The 20,453-nt window shown below is 37.1% G+C and overlaps 1 protein-coding gene across 1 annotated transcript in view; it reads right to left on the reverse strand.

Moving 5' to 3' along the window:
• The window catches only part of LOC135086571 (G-protein coupled receptor 52), a 73,425-nt gene extending 54,053 nt beyond the window's left edge, over window positions 1-19,372 (reverse strand). The window contains exon 1 of the mRNA XM_063981323.1: window positions 19,323-19,372. The gene's annotated coding sequence lies outside the window, so the exon portion shown is untranslated. The remainder of the gene's footprint in view (window positions 1-19,322) is intronic.
• Window positions 19,373-20,453: the final 1,081 nt, after the last annotated feature.

Here is a 20,453-nt window from a genome sequence, read left to right on the forward strand (position 1 = left end):
TCAGTTATAGAACGATGTTGACAAACTGAACACCACGGACAATAGCCACCGGATTAAAATGAACAATTCAGCTGCATTCGATTCAACAATTTGCTTAATTTACGATAAGTCCTGTACAATCGGAAATTATTAATCGCATTTATGATTGATATTGTTTGCATTCAAGCTAAAATACGAACTTGTACAAGTTTGTGTAATATTGTGATCTTAATTACTGGAAATTGAATAATCTATTTGGGTGCGTGACAGTTTATATAAGTTTATATGATATAAATTCATTTCAATAACGTTCATATTGTATAATAAACGTATGTTATAATAACACTTGATATAATTTTTTAACATTATAATGTTTACTTCATATAATAAATCATTTCTAATAATGTTATTTCAGATACCAATCACTACGCATAAAGACATTTGATATAAACCTTACTTAATCTAAGACTCATTTGATGTAATTTTGTTTAATATAAATAATATTTCACATAACCATTACTTGTAATAAATATTATTTGTTATAACTACTATTTGGTATAATCTTTAATTGATATAATTTCTGATAGATATAACTTTTAGTATGTTCTTCTTTAGCTTGACTTAAAAATGACTTTAGTGACAAAAACGAATCGCCGTAAAACCGACTCCACGTAGTCTTGTCTGCCCTACCCCTAGAGTGTAATTTAGAAGCGCGTAGGCACGGAGGGGCGAGGCGGCCCGCGGGCTGAGGAGCAGGTGGCTGGAAGCGAGGCGCCGCGGCTGAGGCTGGCCGGCGAAGCCGGCCAGCAAGCCGAAGACGCGGTGTCGAGCGAAAGCCATCTGCGACGATTAGCACGCGAGGGACCGCCAGAGCCCCGCAGTGCCGGAGCCGTGACAGAAGTCTCAAGTTTTTAGTCAAATTTGCATGCTGCATGCCTGCATGCCTGCTTGCTTGCTTGCTTGCCTGCTTGCTTGCTTGCTTGCTTGCTTGCCTGCCTGCTTGCTTGCTTGCCTGCCTGCTTGCTTGCTTGTTTGCTTGCTTGCCTGCTTGCTAGCTTGCTAGCTTGCTTGCTTGCTCGCTTGCTTGCTTGCTCGTTTGCTAGCTTGCTTGTTTGTTTGCTTGCTTGCTGCATGCAATGCTTATTATAACAATTGAACTTTATATAAAATTATTATTGTTATATGATTTAAGTTTTATAGGAAAAGAATTTTATATCATTTGATTGTTCGACATTTTATTTTTATATGATTTGAATGTTATTTGTTTTAAATAGTATACATTGTAAGTTTTATAGAAAATGTTCATTATATCAAACCATTTTATATCAGTTAATAGTTATTTGTCTTAAAATTATTCGTTTTAAAATTATAATATTCGTTTATTATTATATTTATTATATTAAATGATTTTATATAATTTGATGTTATATCCTCTAAGTATTATATGATATGTAGTTATATCATACATTACACACCCAATCTATTTGAGCATTTAAATTAATATCAGATCAATAATCTAAGTATTAACAGAATATAGTAGGTATAGGGAAATGCGAAAGGCTTTTGGCTACCATTGAATGAAACAACACAAAATAATCACAGAAGCCAAAAATGGAGAACAGAAATTAAGCAAAAAATGGGAATAATAAATATCCATTACGTACTGAAACAGGAAAAATCCTAGTTTTCATAAAGCAAACAGGAATTTTCATAAAATACAGCAGAAAGCCGATATTGTTAGGGACTTTGTCTCGAGGCACTAAGTTGTGTTGAAAGAAACTAAAGTTAGGTCCTATAAAGTTTTCTGAATGCCGATTGACCTAGCAGACCAAGTTCTTGGAAGCTTGGGCAGTTGGGCGTCAAGTTTGCGGCAGTGCCGGCGGTGAAACGCGCGGCACGGCTGCCTTGCGGTTCTCACAAACCTCAGATGGTGTCGTATTTTTAGTGAATTCTTAAAATTTTAATCAGAATCCGTCGATTCTGTCTAAGATTTTACTGGATTAAAAACCACGTCTCCTTTACTTGATTAGTGAACAGTGTACCTACCATGAGTTTACGTTAAGTATACTCGCTAGCGAGTACGTCAAAAATCTCTATGAAGATTTTGTTTCTTGAAAGTAGCCGCTAGGGGCGCTGCCCAATATGTCATACAATCAATGTCATTTTTTTACGCAGTCGCTAGCGAGCACACCTAACGTAAACTCATGGTAAGCACACAGGTGTGCGGACGCAGCGATAGGTATAGTCTTACGCCCGTATTCACAAAAATTACTGTCTCACAGTGCGCGTGGACGCACAGGGTGACACACGAACCAATCACAGAGCTTTGCGTTCGATTTACTGCTTCACTTAGGCAAGCGTCGTTTGTGAAACTCTCCGATAGAATTTGTATGGCACTACAAGCAAGTGACGTCACTATTTTGTCAATTCAAACTACTTTTTTCAATTACAATGCGACCAAAAATCGTAATTTACAGGTAATTTAAAATTAATTAAGTTTTTAAGATCAGATTGAAATATCTTTTTAGAAAAGTTGTGATTTCGAATTATTCGGGAATGTTGTCAAATTGTCTATATTTTTCATTATTCACTATTGAAGGTAGGGTATTTCCAGCCTGAAATCATTTTTGAAGCTGCTGACTATTTTGAATACAACCGTATCTTATTTTATAAGCAAAGAATAATATTTTTTACTTAATATTCTAGCTTCCAACATAGACTACGAAGGACAAAAGTTGGAATTATGATATTCAGAAAATAGAGGCAGGACTGTAGAAATAAATTGTCGGATACAATACATTACACGACATGATTACAGAACGGGAACTGGATGTGGTTCCGTATAAAAAATAGGACAAACGTCTCTACAGAACCAAAGATAAAACTTCGCGGACGCGGTTTAGTAAATTGTTGTCTTTTTGACAGACGCCAGCATTTATTTGTATTAGCTGTGGTATTAGCATCAGTACAATTTGACATCATTGTAACGTTACTTACGTCTTGAAATTCGATTCAGAGCAATCTGCTTAAATATTATCGCAGCTGTGGAAATTTCTTGTGCAAAGACTGATCACGGGACCTTACCCACCCCCATGACCATGATGGTCCGTCTGCGGGATTTTCTTTCAACCAAGATTTTACTAACTTTCGTTCGTTTCAGCCACAGATATGGATTAGAGTAGATACAGCAAGTGGCTCGTCAAAGCGTGCCATTCCGATATGTCCAAATGGACATACATGGTCGAGTGATGTACACGTTGTTAATTGTAAGCCGATTACAACAATCGGTAACGATGATTTTACGAGGACAGTAGTACGAACACGGTAAAATGAATAAATTATTAACGGATTGAGAATTGTAATTAACAGCACAAGTAACAAATAATTAGAATAAAGTAGCAGTAGAAGAAGTATAAAGTAGCATTGTTTTTAATACATATCCTGCGATGTACTATTAAGAGTAAAACCATGGTCCGGGACCATTGGTCCCTGTATGTGTAACATAATGGAATAACGATCATTACTTTCATAAATATTAGGCACAACAAAAATATTATTTGCAAATTAATAAGAAAAATAATATTGTAGAATAACGTTTACCGCTACAAAATTATTTTAATCCACAGTCAGACTAGCTATAAATTTAATAAAATATCAGTTTTATCGGAATTAATTAATTTTTGAATCGAGTCACACGATATCTTTCGATGACTTTGCGAATGCAGTGCGATGATACGATTACTTTTACGTTACGGCAATCACTAAAATTCGCTAAAAAGACACTAATGACGTTTAAAAAGTGGCACGCTCGGCTTCATACAATTTTTGACACATGCTGCATCTATCCATATCTGTGGTTTCAGCCAAATGACGTCCGCTGCTGGACAAAGGCCTTCCCCAAGGCTTTCCAACGACCGATCCTGCGCCTACTAACCATATTAACCTTTTATTAACCTAAGATATTTTTTTTATATTACACCCACATAATTTGGATTTAAATTATCCGAAATAGGAACTATTACTTATTAACAATTTTTATTTATTTATTTATTAAATACTTAGCGTTTTGATGCGAGAATCAATATTGCTAAATATCCAAAAACTAAATTTTAGTCAGTGGTAGGTATGCTCGTCGACTACAAAATAAAGCTTCCCATAAATCGCAATTCATCACCATCCGTGTGAATTACGAATGCGACAAAGTTTGAATCTAAAAACCTGTTCGTTAACTCTTTGACGGCTAATTCAATGTATTCGTTTCGCTTTAAGCTTTAGAGCTAATTAGAGGGAGACCGCTGCTCACAAAGTCGTGGTCCACTTAATCCGAAAGCCGACAATACAACCAGAGTAAATACAAATGAGTAGGTCATCTTCATAGAAACGCACCGAACGCGGTTAGTATGTGAGCGCGTCAATACGTATGCGGCGCGCACGCACACACTGACAAAATTTATCGTGGATAGCGGGGAGTTGCGCCGAATATTGGCGCGCTCACATACAAACCCCCTCTGGACACGTGGTCCGACTGCTTTGTCCGATTAATCGGACCACGTGAACTTTTTTTTCCTGTTGGTTCGATTAATCGGACTACAAGGAATCGCAATTCCACTTCGTCCGACTAATCGGACTTGAAATAAATTAAGGGTGGTATGCAACAAAATCGATCCATGGAAACTATTTCTCGTGACAATTTCATATTAACTACCAATGCGATGCTCTTTGGTCATAATAATAACAAGAGCTTCCTCGTGAACGGCTTGGCATTATTATAAATAGGGTAGTATTTAAACGACCCAAAACGTGTTTGCATACATATTTTGTTAAAAATTCGGGACAGTCACCCACCCCGATTCGAATTCGCGCGCTGTAACAATCTGTAGTTTTCATTAATAAAGCGTATCAAAATAAAAAAACATGAGACCTCAAATATAATATCAGTAACCAATAATCATTAATAAAGCAGCTCACAAAACTTTGCTTAGAATTAACTTTTTTGTAGTTCGTTCAGTAAAACCTCAATTAGAAAAATCTAATGTATCTTCATATTAAAGTTGCCCTCTCTGTATTTCTAGTCGCTCACTTAGTAATTTAGTCGCCCGGATAGTATTTTTATGTCTGAAATGTAATAATCAAAACCCACATTTTGTAAGCTCGTTCTGGATTTTATTATTGATCAATATTCGTCGTTAGTTTGGTAAATTTTTCGCTTACTCAAATTCATACCGCTCAAGGTATTAAAACAGTATGCCATCATCAGTCGCAAAGTTTTTTTTTAGTCGCTCGTTTTATAATTCCCCTTATAAATATACTATTAAATAAATTTATAATAATAAATTTAAATCAATATTGATTTGAATAAATTAATACAAATATGTAAAGGTATAAATATTTTTAATTAAAGATTGTTTCATTCAATGTAAAACGACCTCCTTTTAGTTCAATTCAAAGTTCAACTGAATTGAACTTTCAGGAAAAAAAACCGTAAAGTCAACTTTCTTAAGTAATCTTTCAAGGAAGTTGAAATACACGGATTTTTTTTATAAACATTTCCTAAATGTTTATATTATTATAGATAAGTAGGTTATGTAGGTAGGTATTCATTTGTTTTCCAAATTTTCAATAGGGATGTTTCCTGGGTAAAAAGCAAAAGTTTTAATTAGTCCGTCAGTTAGCTTATCAAAAAATACTCGACACCTATTTTTCACTTTTTAAAACTAATGAAAATGTAAAGAGATAGCATGCCAAAGTTCTAAAGAAAAGGCCCGTGACGTCAGTGAGTGCGTAAAAGTGCTGCACTTTGTGACGTCACGCGGAACTTGAACGCACTGTAACTTTGTAATTATTTGTTTGATTGGCAATTAAATAATTCAAGTCCAATATTTTTTTATAATAAAATTGACGTACGAAAAAAATTTTTTTAGGAAACTAGCCTAAAAATCTATCAAAAATATTCAATAGATTTATTATAGTTGAATTTTTAGGAAAATATATTCCGTTCATTTCAAATTTCTAGAAAAATTATTGAAACTATGGAATTTTTTTCCTGAAAGTTCAACTCAGTTAAACTTTGATTTGAACTAAAAGGAATAGGTCTGTTATAGTTTTTCAATCAAGAAAATGCAATTAAATAGTGTTGAGTTAATGAAATAATAAATGTATCTTTCTTTCTTTCTTTCAAATAGGTTGGGCGGTTAAATGTCGGACCATGCAACCTTAAGAACAGAAAGTCTTGATAGTCCGACTCCTTAATCGAACCAACAGGAAAAATAAGTTCACGTGGTCCGATTAGTCGGACAAAGCAGTCGGACCACGTGTCCAGAGGGTACAAACCGCGCTTGGTGCGTTTCTATGAAGATGACCTACTCATTTATTTACTCTGATACAACTAAAAGTGTTATAGTGCATACAAAACAGTTGTAACGAGATGCGGATTAACTCGGAAAGACTGCATTGCGAAATTCCTATTACACGAGTAGGTATGTATGTATAGTTCATGGTCCATAAGTATTACATATACATCTCAAAGCGGAACGCTGGCGTATACGCAATCACGTCCTAGGTGCTATGCGAGGCACATTGGTTCAATCGTTATTTTAAACGTCTGTTTCAGAAAGTTCAACATAAATGTGTGTCTGTCAATCAATCTAGGTAGGTCTTAGGAATCTTTCTTCAGGAAAAGTGTAAAAGTATAACATCTCTTTTTCCACACGCAGATAATGGTAACTTGGAGATTGTCACAAGTACTGTCCATAGAGTATAGAGGTGGTTCTCGTTGCTTTCAAAGGATGTTCTTCTTCTAGACTTCATTTTCTGAGACAACTTAATATTTACTCTTAAAATTATTCTAAACCAACACAAAGAAAATTTGACTTTTGACTACCTGTTTTCCCCATTACTGCCCGGGTGATGCATAAAACGATTCGCAATTAAACATTTAAACCATCGTAGTTGACATTTCGCAGGCAATTTTGTATGATTCCACATTTTATAAACGGCGTCGACCGTTTACAAACACTCGCTGTTTTATGAAATTGTTATATACGCGAATAGGGACGTGTTTAGTGAAAGGCCGGTTAGAGCGCACTGAGGTTTATTGGTATAAGCACAATAATAAATATGCCGGTGATCGCAGTCACGCGGCGAATACCCAACAGTTCCTCCCTCAATAGCTTAAGAACATATCAATAAAAGAATTAAACATCTAAGCAAAAGAATTGTTTATAATCTACTTGGGGTACGGGCCGTAACAACCTTCCGGCTGCTCTGCTACGTGCATTTGGTAACGGGGGCTCCGAAGATTGCGAGACTGATTCCAAACCTGCCCCACTCTCTCCTTCTAGTTCAACTGCCTCATAGAACTCCTCTTCTTCTTCGTCCTGTGAGCGTTGAGGTATTGGAACCTGCCCGACGTTCATGGGCTCGGTAATGCTATTCGGTGACATAGACTGTGACTTTGTGAAATCGTCTAATTCTATTACACAGTCTTTAGCAAGCAGTTGTTGGTTACTATTGGCTGTACCCCTATAAAGCGTTAACTGATTTTTATGTTTTTTACATGTTAATGACGTTATACAATCCTTAACTAAATAGGTTACTTTTCCTATTTTTTTTATAACTATACCCTTATTCCATGGGTGAAACTTAATATTATATGTTTTATAAAGCACAATGTCTCCTTCACTAAAGTACTGTTTATTTTTTCCACCATATGATTTACTCTGCAAACACTGGTTGTTTTTAACATTATTTGCGAGGGCGTCGGATGACGGCGGGGCAGTTAAGGGGTTAATCAGATCCAAGCGTGAACGAAGTTTACGACCAAAAACTAGCTGAGCGGGCGAAAATCCTGTTGTAGAATGAATTGAATTTCTATAATCGAATAAATACTTTAATATTTTTGCATTCAAATCTTTTTTATTGTTTTCAATAATACATGACTTAATGCCACGTTTAATTACTTTAACGTAACTTTCCGCCTGTCCATTGCTAGCCGGGTGGTAAGCAGGTGACGTCACATGCGAGATTCCGTTAGAAATACAAAATGCTTTAAATTCCTGTGAGGTAAAAGCCGTACCATTATCACTAACAAGCGTCTGTGGGAGCCCGAAGCGCGATATGAATTCCATTAATTTACTTACTACCGAACTAGAAGAAGTGCATTTCATATAGTAAGCCTCAACCCACTTACTGTGAGCGTCTACAACAATTAGGTACGTAAGGTTATTAATGGGACCGAGAAAGTCTATGTGTATTCTATGGAATGGCCGCTTAGGGTGCGGCCACACTGCTAGCGGCGCTCGACCGGGTAATGGCCTTAGTTGAATGCACACTTCACAATTACTTATCATATTCTCTATTGCATTGTCAATACCCGGGAACCATAATCTAGCACGGGCCTCAGCTTTGCTTTTTACCACCCCCAGATGTGATTTGTGTAATTCTACTAGAATTTTGTGTCTTAATGCCTCTGGAATGACCACTTTATGTCCCCGCATTATACATCCATTTTCATAAGAAAGTTGTGTCCTACATAAATAGTATGGCTTTAGCACTGGATCAGATACCTTAGGTGGCCAACCGTTTAATATATAGTTTACAACCTTACAAAGTACTCTGTCTTTACTAGTAAGTTCGCGCATATCGCGTAGTGTGACAGGTAACGTGCCATCTGTAACAAAACAAACATAGGACGCACGGTCGTCAATGACGTCATCGGGAGTGCCGTCTCGCTCGGCGCGCGCACGCGCAGCCGCCTGGGCGAGCTCTGGCAGACTGGCCCGCGATAAGTAGTCGGCGCTATTGTTACTGCTACTTATGTATTCTATTGTATAGTTGTAACCGCTTAAAAACATTGCGTATCGCTGTAATCTGTTAGCGGATACCTCGGGTATGCCGCGTTGTGGGCCAAAGATAGACAAAAGTGGTTTATGATCTGTACGTAGAACGAAAGGAACAGATCTGCCGTACAGATATTGATGAAAACGCCGTACTCCAAAAATTATAGCTGTGGCTTCTTTTTGAATTTGCGAGTATTTCTTTTCAGCCGAGTTCAGAGTACGAGAAGCAAAAGATACAGGCCGTTCCGTTTCATCGTCCCCTATTTGCGATAATATTGCCCCCAACCCGTGCGGAGAGGCATCCACTGTCAACACAACCTTAGCCTTGGGATTGAAGTGAGCTAGAACATGATCTGAAGAAAGACACTTTTTGATTAGATTGAAAGCATCGTTCTGTTCTTTACCCCATTCCCACTTATGTCCCTTGTGTAATAATTTGTAAAGTGGGCATAAAATTGTTGATGCATTAGGTACAAAATTTCGGTAGTAGTTAACGAGACCTAAGAAAGACTGAAGTTGATTAATGTTAGAGGGAATGGGGGCCTCTAAAATAGCTTTTACTTTTTGTGGAGATTTATGTAAGCCACATTTATCTATAGTGTAACCCAAATATTCAACTTTATCTTTAAAAAGTTCACATTTACTTTTTTGAAGTGTTAGTCCTGCGTCCTGGAGTCTCTTCAACACTGCATTTAGTCTTTCCAGGTGCTGAACTCTATTAATTCCCGTGATCAAGATATCATCGAGCATGCATACAACGCCGTCCAGCCCCGACAGCAAACAATCCATCGCGCGTTGGAATATAGCTGGCGCGCTAGCTAAACCGAACACAAGCCTAGTGTATTTGAACAACCCGCGATGAGTATTAATGCATGTGAGTTGTTGCGAGTCTTCGTCTAAAACAAATTGCGAGTACGCTTGTGTAAGGTCAAGTTTACTGAATTCTGTCCCGCCGTGTAAGCGAGAAAACAGTTCCTGAGCGGTGGGTAACGGATACTGCTCCACTAACAACTGTTTATTAATTGAAACTGAATAGTCTGCACATAACCTAATTGAACCGTTGCGTTTGAGCACAGGGACTATGGGTGACGCGTATGCTGCATGCTGAACCGGTTTTAGGACACCTATACTTATCAAACGATCAATTTCCGCATCTATCTTGGATTTCAGGGCAAAAGCAACTGGACGAGGCTTAAAAAATATGGGCTTTGAGTTTTCTGTCAACTGTAATGTTACCTTGTATTTATTAAAGGATGATGGGCACAAATGTATGGAAAGTGGTACCCGCTCCAATAGCCATAACCAATATATATTTTAAAAGGCCTTTAGATGTAGGAAAATGTCTGCTATGGGGCCAGTTCTAATTCACGTTTTGAAAGCAGTAATTCCACTAAGTATTAGAATGACAGTATAACACAATCATCCATGTATACGAGTATGTATTATGGCTACAATCTATTAATATAACTAAAAGAAGCATTGAAAAGGAAAGGATTATACCTACGATGAACTACCCAAGCTATTAGCCCTTTATTCGCTTTCATCGTCATCATCATGATCATTTTAGCCATAGGACGTCCAGTTGAACATAGGCCTCCCCCAATGATTTCCACAATGGCCGGTTGGTGGCGGCCTGCATCCAGCGCCTTCCCGCTACCTTTATGAGGTCGTCGGTCCATCTTGTGGGTGGACTTATTGGGTCTTGTGGGTTTATTCGCTTTAGCAACCCATAATAAAACCCTTAAGAAGTAATAACACTTTAACCCCTTTATTAATAAAAGTTACACCCTAGTTGAACTCTGGCTTAAATTGTCATTTGGTATGGAAATGTCATTTTAATCCAAGGTTCTTCCTAGGTGTAACTTTTTATTAATAAGGGGGTAGTACTTCTTTAAATAAAAATATTTATTTCACAATTATCCCCATCAATAATTATAGAGTTAAGAAAGGATGCTGGAGCAGTAAACCCTTCCTGCCTCGCATAACCTAAGTACCATACGATGGACACGGATGATACTTCTTCTTCTTCCTCGGTCCCTCACTGATGAGGATCGCGACCACAGGTAGTGTTCCTCCACAGACTGCGGTCATAAGCTGTGTGGACCGCACGATGGAAACTCCCGCCCACCGTCTTCCTCACCGCGTCCGACCATCTCGTCGGTGCCCTGCCCCGAGCGCGTCCCCCTTCATACTGTATGATACTTAGGTTACACAAAAAGTATCTTTATCTTCGAACGCAACCAGATCTGAGGCTGGTGGCCATAGTAAATGTTGTTCGTCTTGGTAAGACCTTTCAAATGACACTATAAACATAACTATTGGAGCCGGGTACCATTCTGCAAAAAAAGTATGTTATCTTCGTACACAACCAGATCTGAGGCTGGTGGTCATAGTAAAAGTTGTTCATATTGGTAAGACCTTTCAAACGATACTAGACACATATCTATTGGAGCCGGGTACCATTTTGCCCATTGTCCTTTGCCTAAAGAATCTGAAAATACAAATGGATATCGTGATTGTAATTGTTCCAACAGGTCGTCCGTTGACAGAAAATTAATAGGTAACAGTGCTAGTTTGAAACGTGAAATAAAATCGCGTCCCAGTATCGGCGGTCCGCCGTGCTTCACGACGTAAACATCAAGCGAATTAGTTACGTTGTTATATGTGAATGCTAAGCGTATGATACCTAAACAAGATATTTTTTCACCTGTGTAACTTAACAGACGCTTGTTAGTTGATTTTAACGGTACATTTTGAAATTTCAACTGATAAATTTTATCGGAAATAGCTGTGACTGCCGACCCACTGTCAATTTGAAACTTCATTTTCACGCCCTGAACATTAACCATTTCAGCCATTGGCTCCCCACTAAATGACCTAATATTATATAAAGTTGACCTACCGTCGTCATCCTCGCTCTCGTTTACCACTGCATTATCCAAGTAATTAACTTTTTTGCACATTCGCTGTAAATGCCCTTTCGTGTTGCACTTTTTACACTTGTAACTTGCAAACCTACACACCGATGCCGTATGATTTTTATAACCACAAACCGAACACTGGATTTTTTTATCACTTGCACTTTTTACGCGATCTTGCTGCTGGCTGATTTTAAATAACGCCTGGTCGTTTGGCGCATGCGACGCCGCCGATGACGCTGCTCCTTGGCGAGCGCAGTGCACGCTCACCGCCAGCTCCAGCGCCTTGGAGAGTGTCAGCGCCTTCACATCCTGCGCGAACAGCTTCTCACGTTCCGGCCCCGGTAACATGCCCATCACAAAGCGATCTCTAAGAGCTTCTTCCACATTGAGGAAACCGCAATGAGCTGTTAGACCACGCAGTCGTGCCGCCCATTGAGTGTATGACTCGCCCAACTTTTGCGTAGCGACATAAAAAGTGAAACGTTCGCCAAATCCGCATGTTTTTGGGGTGAAGTGGTCGTCGAAAAGCTTAATTATGTCTTCAAATGGCAAATCTTGCACTTCTTTTGGCAAAGCCAAATCTGCTGCCAATTTATATGATCCATCGCTGAGTGCACTCAAAAGGATCGCTCGTCTTTTTATACACTGAGGATCCTCTGCCCTTCCGATGTTATTCGCGATAAACCATTGACTCAACCGATTTTTATATGTTTGCCAACACTGTGAATTATGGTCAAAGGTGGCCAAAATCCCAAAATGAGCCATTTTTTTTTTTGCTTGTGGGTAGACGTCGCCACTGTTATATACGCGAATAGGGACGTGTTTAGTGAAAGGCCGGTTAGAGCGCACTGAGGTTTATTGGTATAAGCACAATAATAAATATGCCGGTGATCGCAGTCACGCGGCGAATACCCAACAGAAATGCCGAAGGAAAATTGTAAATTGCCTTGGCACTTTATAATATGCCACAACATTGACAGACAATATTCAATCGCCGTTTACAAAATGCCGAGGTAAATTAAAGTATTTTGTTCTTTTTCGGCGTCGAGTAGGTAGTGGTGTTGTGACACAAAAAATATTGTAAACAGTGTAAATTATACGTGTTCAAAGAACTTTTCACAAAAAAAGACATTTTGTTTTACGATTCACAAATAGGAGCAGTAGTCGTGGACAAATGAAAAAGTTTTTGAGGTTATCCAGCACGTTACGCTAACGAGTCCATAGAATCTGGTGCTCGGAGGACTGCTGCTCACTCAAATATAACAAATAAGGTATACGGAAAAAAAGACAGAAATAGCACATAATAATATTTACATGCTATTTCTGTCTTTTTTTCCGTATACCTTATTTGTCCTTAACTAAGTGACGTTCATCATCATAAATGTTTCTTTCTTTCTTTCAAATAGGTATAACAGTACATGCCACTTTTAGTTTGTAACTATTTTTACCTATATTGAACATTCTTTCATTATTATTTGGTGTTATGGCTTCTATGTACGGTTATACTTAATTAAGGACTGACTATCAATGGTAAGCTTATGTACCTACATTATCCGTTTGTCTTAAATCGAAAGTGTCATATTTTTCATCAAAGTTGCATTATTGTTACGTAGGTCATCAGTTTAAATTAGTTTTTAATTGTTGATTTGTTACTTAAATATTTTAATTATAGGAGTAGCACGTATTTTAAATTTGTCCTATTTGAATAGATACCTAATTTTTTCTGAAAGAAAGTCTGATTTGTCCAACATTATCTTTTATGTTGGTCATCCTATTGCAACAATCATATTCGAAATTTTATCAACTGAACGAGTCGCTAATTTGCTTTAGGCATTTCATAAAACAGCGAGTGTATGAAAACGGTCCACGCCTTTTGTAAAATGCGGAATCATACAAATTGCCTGCGACAGACATAAGACTAAAAAATCCGGGTGTAAACGGGTAAAGAAAGAGTCAAACCAAGTTAGGTTAAACCCTTGGGCAAAAAATCTGCGCGTTTCTAGTTACCATCCGTTCTTTGTGGTTAAGGCTTGGTATTTCTTCTAAAGTAGGTATTTCGCGCTGTCAAAATCTGCGCGCGCAATTCTTCGCCGAAAACAGCGCGTCAAAGAGCTCCCGCCACAATTTCCAGCTACACAGTATAGAAATACGCAGTTGGTTAGGTTAGGTTGACTTCCTTCCCTTCAAGCGTCACACTCACAACACTTTCTAATAGAAATCATATCCAAGTGATACAAATTAAAACACCTTTCAGACTTTTTGGGAATATATTCTAGAATCGAATAAATATAAAATATAACTGCAGAAGTAAACACTGTTCAAAGTGGCCGTGGCGTCGCCCGACCTTCTGGAAGTTCTGCGCCGGCTTAAAGAATTTCAAGATTACGTCACCCGACCTATCGGTAGGCCCTTGGGAGCTTGAGCGATTGGAATTTTTTTTTTATGATAAGTTACTCTTAGTAGCGATTATTTAGAGCTTGGATAATAAATTTAATTATAGTTGTTGCAATTCACGAAGCTTTGCATGTGGTTAATAACATTAATCAGTATAGGTACGCATCAATTTTGTTCAGTCTCTTTGTTTATTAATAAATAAAAATATCATACTAAAATTGCAGAAACATATTTGTTTGTATTGGTCTGGGTGTTTTCTTTCTATAATATGTATGACGTATGTACGGGGTTCTGTACCTATCGAAAATTGCTATAAGCATCACACGCGGTTACCTGCGTACCTCTGTGCACTCATGGGAGTTTAAGCAGAGGTCCCTAGAGTTTGACTTTGAGCTTTGTTTATAGTCATTACGAAGCAGACTGATGGGAAACTGCACTGTCTTGAATTCGAAAGGGTAATTTGACGGTGTTTGGGAAATTATAGGAATAAATACAGAGTCTCCTCATTGAGATTGAGACATTTCAATTTGAGATTTCACTTGACATTGAACACAATCTGAAATGGAGTTTTCAAACACTTGTAAAAATAAAAAGTTATTAAATCAAAGGCACTAAGTAGTATTGATATCAACTTCGAAGAAAATGACTGCCAAAATTACTTTCTACCCGTTCCACACGTCTTTCATGAATTATATTAAGGTATTGTTAAACTAAATTTCAAGTAGATTGAACCAAGGAATCACTTTGTCTCATACAAACTTTGCCCCCTTTTTTCACCCCCTTCATTTCATGACCCCATTTCGGAAAATCTTTTCTTATGAGATGCCTACGTCATAAAAAGAACACACCTTCCAACTTTCAGGTCTCTACGATATCCGTCAGTCATTTAGGACAAAGCATTTTTATTAGTTGTTCAAAACTCTATCGTTCCAGGTATGTCATTGACAGGAGGGCGCTACTATCTTAATGGGTTATTCATTAGTCCACTTGACATTTCAGAATCGTTTGACTTTGATACCTAAGCGATTTGATATTCGGAGTCTTTTAATGAAATCAAGTTCTGAAATAACTTGAGGTGTTGTACCCGATCAAGCTTTTCATTGCAGGACAGTTAAATAGTTTTATTATTAGTTTCTTCTCTAAGTCTTAATTTGTCAGAGTAGGTAAAGGCTCCATGAGAGCAAAATTTAGCTTTATAATAGTTTTTAATTTTTTTCTTGAAATATTTGACGCCTTGTAATCTCTTGTAATCTCTCGTTAATATAGGTCCACACAAATAAAGAATGTTTGACTTCGACTTTAATAATTATGCTCTTACATAATTATAAATAAACTAGCTTTCCGCCCGCGCCGCTTCGCCCGCGTGGAATTTTTTGGTTTTTATACAACTTATTACACTCAGATATAATGTGGCTTTCTATTGGTGAAAGATTTTTTAAAATCAGTTCAGTAGATCCCGAGATTACCCCTTACAATTTAACAAATATACAAACATACAAACACACAAACTTTACCTCTTTATAATATTAGATTATAGATAGGTAATTTGAAACCCTATTTTGTTTTATTCTTTTTTTATTTTAAATATTTCACGATCCAAACTAATATTTACTGTAAGTAAATGCTAAATAGTAAATATTAGTTTGGATTGTGAAATATCCTACTAATATTATAAAGGCGAAAGTTTGGATGTCTGGATGTCATGATGTCTGGATGTTTGTTACTCTTTCACGCAAAAACTACTGAACGGATTTTGTTGAAACTTTACAGTATTATTGTTTATAACCCAGATTAACATTATGACGATATGTGGGATAATGGGCAAAATGGTACCCGGCTCCAATAGATATGCTTCTAGTGTCGTTTGAAAGGTCTTACCAAGACGAACAACTTTTACTATGGCCACCAGCCTCAGATCTGGTTGTGTTTCAAGATAAACATACTTTTTTGCAAAATGGTACCCGGCTCCAATAGTTATGTTTGTAGTGTCATTTGAAAGGTCTTACCAAGACGAACAACATTTACCACCAGCCTCAGATCTGGTTGCGTTCGAAGATAAACATCTTTTTGTAACCGAAGTATCATACTTATTGATAGGGATAATTGTAAATAAATGTTTTATTTGAAGAACTGCTGCCCCCTTATTAATAAAAAGTTATACCTAGGATGAACCTTGGATTAAAATGACATTTCCATACCAAATGACAATTTAAGCCAGAGTTCAATTAGGGTGTAACTTTTATTAATAAAGGGGTTGGAGTTTTATTACTTCTAAAGGGTTTTATTATGGGTTGCTAAAGCGAATAAACCCACAAGACCCAATAAGTCCACCCACAAGATGTACCGACGACCTCATAAAGGTAGCGGGAAGGCGCTGGATCAGCTGGTTGCAGGCAGCCACCAACCGGCCATTGTGGAAATCATTGGGGGAGGCCTATGTTCAACTGGACGTCCTATGGCTAAAATGATCATGATGATGATGATGAAAGCGAATAAAGGGCTAATAGCTTGGGTAGTTCATCGTAGGGATAATACTTTCCTTTTCAATGCTTCTTTTAGTTATATTAATAGATTGTAGTCATAATACATACTCGTATACATGGATGATTGTGTTATACTTTCATTATAATACTTAGTGGAATTACTGCTTTCAAAACGTGAATTAGAACTGGCCCCATAGCAGACATTTTCCTACATCTAAAGGCCTTTTGAAATATACATTGGTTATGGCTATTGGAGCGGGTACCACTTTCCATACATTAATGCCCATCATCCTTTCAATAAATAAATAAGACGTGTCTAAAAGCGCCATCTATCGTCATTGGTTAAAATCTACAGCACTGGACAAACTACGGTATGACGTTCGTAAATATTCATTCGGGGGAAACCGTGAAACGCCATCTATCAACATGGGTAAAATGAGGTAAAACATCATATCTAACGGGGGTAAAACGAGGTCCACGCGAACGAAGTCGCGGGCGGCCGCTAGTTTATAATAGGTAGCTTTCCCTCCGCAACCTTATTGGTATTCCATGTATGTGTCTTTTAACTGAGTTCTGTTAAACATTTCATGTAAAATTTGTCCAATTATAACTCTATTTACATCTGCATCTGTAAGCAAGGATTCATGTTCTCCAGCCCAGATGCCGAGTAAACAGAATCGTCTTTCAGTGACGTGCAGCTGCCCCTATATTTGACCCACTGACCTAATTTTTTATTATTTATTTGTGTCAGTGTGCTCTTCTAAAGAGTGAAGACGATTGTATGTAGGTACTATTAAAATGTAATTTTAACTCATTGGTTTTGTCTCATATTTGAGGAATGTATCATGAGTAGAGTCTTAGTTTAAAAGGATGCCAACGATTTAAATTTCAATAGGTAGACAAAATTCAGAATTCTTAATTATCAAAAATTTTAGCTTTCTCCAGTAACACTGGTATTATTATACTGTGACTCATCAAAGTCATCATTGTCAAAAATATTGACATATCGAGAACTGTCACGGCCAAACAACTGGCACGCGTCCGTCCTCCGTAAGCGCCACCGCGCGACTGATTGAGATTGTCCAAGCCGTCATGGGCGATTTTTTCCACATTTTTTAACATAGTAACTAAATAAGACGCAATATAAAAATTTCATCCGTTAAAAGCCCTCAAGTTATGTCTGAACTTTAGTTTAGTAAAAGATTCAGAATCTCAAATCGCTTATTTTAAAAATAAAACCATTATTAGAAAACGAATAGAGGTAACTTTGGGAATTTATTCTATCGAGTCAACTTCATCAAATCGTGTTTCCATCCGTTAATAGCCCTAGAAAATATCCTCAACTATGCCCAAAAAAAATCTTAGCCTTTTATTTTACTGTTTAGTACCTCAAAAATGAAAAATGAAAACCTCATTTTCGCCATTTTCTCTGTTACCCGGCCTTAACTATTTTTCGTTGTGGTTAGGTATTTTATCTAGCATTTGGAATGCGCTAAGATAAGGCTATTCATATTGTCTCAGCATTTTTGATAATTTTAGATGTGTCCAGCAGAACGTATTGAGAGGTTTGAGAGCTGTTTCTTTATTACTGTAAAAGAGTTTCCTTAAAATACTAAATATACCTACTCAATTAATAAAAAGTACTTTTTTAAACATTATCACATTATCTTTTATTTTTAATACCAGTATACAGGGTGTTAGGTAAATGGGTATATGAGCCGACACTAGCCCATGTTAACATGGGCATATAAATGGTATGGTGAAGTCAGAAAATTGATATCTTCATTTTAATTATTTTAATTTTCATAGAAATCGGATTTTATTAAATTTATTTTGTATGAAAATTAAAAAAAATAAAATGATGATATCAAATTTCTGACTTCACCATACCATTTATATGCCCATGTTAACATGGGCTAGTGTCGGCTCATATACCCATTTACCTAACACCCTGTATAAATATCATTTGTGATTGTATGGAAACATTAAAGTTGGAACTCCTTAAGAAAGAATTTGCATGTTTAAGTTTCTCATACACAAGATACGAGTAAAAAAGCAAGTCAGTGAGTCAAGATTCTGCTGGAGAACTTATTGTAAACTTTGAATGACTGCAAGATAAAGTAAATAAAATTGTTGAGAAATGTTGAAATGCTGCGTTCTCACTGAATAAAATGTTTCCATTTTTCAACATTGTATTGTTTTTGTTTTATTACTACTTGGGAAAAAGCTCCTAACATCCATTATTAAACTAGTAGTACTTGATTATAAATACAATTTTGGTTTTCTTATTAAAATATTTTTATGCCCAGCGTAATTTTAATAAATATTCTCCTATTAAAAAATAATGTATTGAAATCGTAGTAAACCCACTTTTAAGAAGTGCCACAAATGGATCATGCTATTACACAAGCAGTAAAAATATAGCAAGTATTTTTCTTAAAAAAAATAAGCCGTTGGATTTTCACCACATCTTAGAAACACAGTTCTTTGTTTTATCGCAACTTTAAAATAATATTACAAATTATTTAAAAAAAACATTTTAAAAATAATTGAAATATTATTAAAAGTTTGAACTCAAATCAATTAAATCAACGAAAAAAAACAAATTAACACTTGATAGTCAACTAGTAAACTTCGTGATAGTTCATTAAAAACTTTTGGAAAGTTTGAAACAAAGTTTGTAAAAGTTTAAAAGTTGTCGAACTTACTTTGCCGGCATGTTGGCGTGTGGTGGGGGTGAGTAGGGGTGCGGTGCGCGGGGGGCGGCGTGGTTCGCGCTCGCACCGGCTCCGTGGGGCGAGTCGGCTGACCCCGCGGCGGTTCGACGCCGACTGTACGCGGGCACTGCGGCTGGCGCGGCGCGCAAACTCCGCACCAACCCCGCGCACGCCGCATCACCGCCCAACCTCTCCACCATCGATTCATCGTTTAGCCACTTTTTATCACCGAAAGTAAAGCTCAGTCGACGAATTGGGTCACTTACAATTCACGCACCGGCGACGGCACCTTAAGTTTCGGCGGCCGAAGTGCGGCGCCGCCGGCCGCCGGCACGCGCCGCCCCTCGCCGCCCTGCGCCGCGTTCGCGCCATATCAGTCATAGCCCGCGGCCGCAGTGCCTAGCGAGACCTAACTTAGGTCTTGCGCTATAAAAATTTACTACTCTACTCCTTGTGCCGATTAATTAAAAAAAAAGAAGATTAAACATAATTATGGTAAAATATTCATATTTTTGATATTTTATCATAAATTAACTAAAAAAAACAAAATTGTAGTTAAGTTAACCCTAAAATGGAAAAGAAGAAATGAAACAAGAAATAATTTGACAAGACTTTTATTGAACACGAGAGCACAATGTGCTTATCATAAATACACTTAACAATACATATCTCGTACAAAGCTTAATATCATAGTTTAACTGCTAAAATAAGAGTGTCTTACAAAAAGTAGAGTCCTATTTCGAAGCAATTTGGTGCAAGTAACGCCTTAAAATAAATCAACATTAAATATTCGAGAATTTAAATCAGTATAAACTTATTACTTTATTTTTAAATAAATGCTACTTCACAGGTTACTAAAGAAGACGAGTTATTGTATACATTTTATTGGAAAAGAAGAAAATTTATGTAATTCAATATTTAAGGGGATCGCCCCGCCCCGTTAGCTTTGTCATAGACAATAATGTTCGCAGATTATTTTACACTACGGGTTCAGTCAAATGTCATAGCCTCACTATTTTACACCTATAATACAAAATTCATAATTTATTAAGCTTTGGTTACATTGCTTTAGAAACTTTTATTATAAATTATGTACAGTACATGTACTTTTTAAAACGATAT

Source organism: Ostrinia nubilalis, chromosome Z, assembly GCF_963855985.1.
Source record: "Ostrinia nubilalis chromosome Z, ilOstNubi1.1, whole genome shotgun sequence".
Lineage (NCBI taxonomy): Eukaryota > Metazoa > Arthropoda > Insecta > Lepidoptera > Crambidae > Ostrinia > Ostrinia nubilalis.